The sequence below is a fragment of the Strongylocentrotus purpuratus genome, unplaced genomic scaffold (assembly GCF_000002235.5).
Source record: "Strongylocentrotus purpuratus isolate Spur 01 unplaced genomic scaffold, Spur_5.0 spur5_scaffold_4, whole genome shotgun sequence".
In the NCBI taxonomy this organism is placed as follows: domain Eukaryota; kingdom Metazoa; phylum Echinodermata; class Echinoidea; order Camarodonta; family Strongylocentrotidae; genus Strongylocentrotus; species Strongylocentrotus purpuratus.
In genome coordinates, this window is record NW_022145610.1 from 21521712 (window position 1) to 21525691 (window position 3980).

The following is a 3980-nucleotide window of genomic DNA, read 5'->3' on the forward strand; positions in this document are numbered from 1 at the left end:
ATCCCATTTTGTACTTGCAGGTGTTTATTTAAAGTGTGGCACATTTGGTGTACCGGTAAATGAAAAATGCACATCCCACTCCCCTTTCCTTCCCTACCAAATCTGCATTTCCATCAACAGTTGTTTTCTGCAAAAACAAAGACTAAAAGTTAAAACAAAAGAGATCTGAGTGACAACGAGAGAAGAAAAAGTGCTATTGCAATATTTGAACACTAACAAGGATAAAAGATGTAACTGAAAAATGTGGAAAGCTAATGGTTAAATAAATAACTCTGACACTTGACGTCAAATTAATCATGCTTCTGGAAGTCTTTCCATGACATTGAAGATAAATTAGTTTGATAAAGTGCACTGTACACAGTACCCTCTGCAACAGGTGTGTACCAGCTGATCATGTACATTACCATAAAATCGGTATCATCTATTTGTTTTAGGCTTATATACCACGCAGGTAATTGTGAATGAACTTTGCAAAAGAAGGAGCAGAGGAATTTATAACCATCATAAAAGTCTTGTGAATGAAGTGGCCCCGATTATTATCTAGGGTTTGAGTATAAGAGTTTGGTGGTATATACTGTACATCTGTATTGGTGGGATTATGAGAACAGAATAGAAGTTTCATCTCTTTAGTCAAATGATCTTCTGATCTTCGAGAGTGAGATTTAAATTTTTAAAATTACCTATGAATTTACGTATTTATATGTTTTCATGTTCACAATACTTTTAATTACAATATCGTTTCTGAATTGAACTTGTAGTAACAATTGCTTCAGGCTAGTTTTCATCAAGATATTCTAATTTGGTTTTAGGTTAAATTTAGCGTAAAGGTTTGGGGCAAAGGTTGAAGTTAGGAATTTGCATTTAAATTTGCTGGTTCTTGATATGGAATTCCCTCCCTTCTGATTTAATCTCCAGCAGTAATGTTACTTTATTAAAACCAAACTCAAACGTTCAATAATAACTACCTACGTCGAATAAACATTTCATTTCATCTTCGAGAGTGAGATTTAAATTTTTAAAATTACCTATGAATTTACGTATTTATATGTTTTCATGTTCACGATACTTTTTAATTACAATATCGTTTCTGAATTGAACTTGTAGTAACAATTGCTTCAGGCTAGTTTTCATCAAAGATATTCTAATTTGGTTTTAGGTTAAATTTAGCGTAAAGGTTTGGGGCAAAGGTTGAAGTTAGGAATTTGCATTTAAATTTGCTGGTCCTTGATATGGAATTCCCTCCCTTCTGATTTAATCTCCAGCAGTAATGTTACTTTATTTAAAACCAAACTCAAACGTTCAATAATAACTACCTACGTCGAATAAACATTTCATTTCATCTCTCCTCCCTAGGTTTTCTTATTTCATCTATTCCTATTTCCCTTCACCTGTATGTTTTTAATTAAGTTTGTTTGTATCTAATGTTTATTCTATATATATTTCTTTATGTATTAGGGGTCCCATCAATAAAGCCTTGGTTTTTAGGGGCATCCTGACCATTTACACTGTATCAATAATGTTCAGACACGCATGATTTGTATACTGTTTTTGGTTTCAAAACGAATTGGAATTGGAAAATTGAATTGGAACTTCTTTTGTTTCTCATGCATGCACAGTCCCTGATAATCTCATCCTGAAACTCCTGGACGAGAGGTTGAGTCAGGTGGACTGTTCCACTCGAGGATGGGTGTTGAGAGGGTTTCCGCGTACGAGGGAGCAAGCCGAGAATCTCACAGCAGCAGGCCACGAACCCAACAGGTAGGCAAGGACATTTTGATAAGATTATTAAGACCCATTGTTATACAGTCAAACCTGTCTATAGCGACCGCCCAAGGGAAGCACAAAAAGTGGTCTTTGTAGACAGGTGGTCTTTGTAGACAGGTTCCGTAAGTACATGTTTCAATGAGAAACCATTTTCTAGGGAAACAAAAACTGTGGTTGGTGTAGACAGGTGGTCACTAATGCAGGTTTGACTGTATATAGCAAACTCTCAGTTGTAAGGTCAGATTTCAATACCCTCTTTCTTGTGGTCTTTTAGGATGCAGCCCTGGGGTGGTATTGTGAACATTGTTGTAATTAGTTTTGTGTTATCTTTTGTTGTATCTCACAGAGATAGCACTACGCTAATATTGTTGTAAGTTGGTATTCTGAACATCATTTTATCCCTGTTATCTCTTGAAGGACCGCCTCTATCATATCTTTGACCACTGTTGACACGCCCATTTGTATGGACCCTACCAATCAAAATCTGTTTTATAAAAGCATGATAAGTAGGTCAACCAATAGAAATACTTTATGCCATATCTGAAGATGCGCCTAGCGCATACTAATCTTGGGCGTAATTAGTTATTTGAGCGCTTATTACGCGCGTTATCATAATGCGCTGTTGAATGTGGATCATGAAGACAAATCACGCTTTCACTATGTTGGTTAAGATGAGAGCATTAAAATCGTCATATCCTAGCATGTAATTTCTTAGAAAGTTCTCATCTGTGATGTTTCCGGTCAACACACAATCTTCTTCTTACTTGTTTATTGGCACGAAGTTGGTTTTGGGCAAGAAATATTGCCGCCATTATATCACCACAAAAGATACAACAACCCCCTACCTGTTGTAAATATTGTTGTAAATACCATGCAAGATAAGATAAGATAAAAGATACAACTTTCAGAATACCAATTATCTCGACATATTATCTCTTGTGCGCATATGCAAATGAGGATTAAACGCCACTTTATCAATAATACGCACAATTACAAGCGCACCAAACTATGAGCGCAGGCGCGGCCAATGAGATGAGAGAAAAGATACAACAAAAGATAACACAAAAGTTACAACAATGTTCAGAATACCAACTTCATCTTATCTCCAAAGATACAACAATATTAGAGATAACACAGGGTTCAGAATACCGCCCCTGGTGTAACAAGGTTATTTCATCGGTCCCAATGTATGTTTGTGTATGTGTGTTTTGTTTTTATATATATATATATATATATAAGAACAAATGATTCAATATGGGTAATCCTCCCTCACAGTAATATATACAAATAATGATTGTAACAATTGGAGTAAATATCTTTAAGATTTCACTTCTTCACTACGACCGGTTTCTGAAGAAATGAAATTGAAACCGCTCATATCAAAGAAGTAAACTCTCAAGGATATTTATTTCAATTGTTTTAATCATTTAATATGTATATTAACATGTACATGTATATACAAATATATATATATAATCCTTTTAAACCATATTCGATTTTGTATGTACAATGATCTTCATATATATGTAACTTGGTACATTGAAATTGTAGCTTACCATAATATGGAAAAAAATGTGAAAAATCCTGCAGAATATAATTTAGCTCACTGATAACTAGCATATTGTTCCTTTTCTAGTTTTTAGGGGCACAGGTCGCATTCACTGTATAACCTTGTTTACGTTTTCTACACTTCTCTCTTGTTTTACTTTGTTTTATCTGGGTATACCAGTATACTCCCATCTACATACGAATCTCACCATACATGTGATTTTTGGTTGTACCTTTCCAACACGATTTTCTCTCATTTTCTTTGGTCCATCAGGGTGTCTTCTGGATGTGCCCAACGACTCTTTCTACGAGCGCCTCACCCTGCGATCTCTAGACGCCGTCAGCGGCAACCGCTACCACGCCCTCTACAACCCTGCCCCGACGTCCGACATCAAGGACCGTACCGCCCAGCATCCCTCGGACCTCGAGGAGAAGATCCGCGAGCGTCTGGCGGCGTACTACGCTTACTCGGAAGAGATCAGCGACTTCTACGAGGATGCGCAGCACATCAACGCCGACCAGATCCACACACGGTGTTGAGTGTGTGGAGAGCATGCTGGTCAGCCCTTCCCCGAGGACTCTCCCCACCCAGGACTAGATATGGTCGATGATTGCGAAAGGAAGCAGCTTCCAATAGAGCATAGTAGTGAAGAGGTGTCCAAGAACAA

The 3980-nt window shown here is 37.1% G+C and overlaps 1 pseudogene; it reads left to right on the forward strand.

The window, feature by feature from the left end:
- Positions 1-3910, forward strand: part of LOC115929077 — a 29224-nt pseudogene extending 25314 nt beyond the window's left edge.
- The last annotated feature ends 70 nt before the right edge of the window (positions 3911-3980 follow it).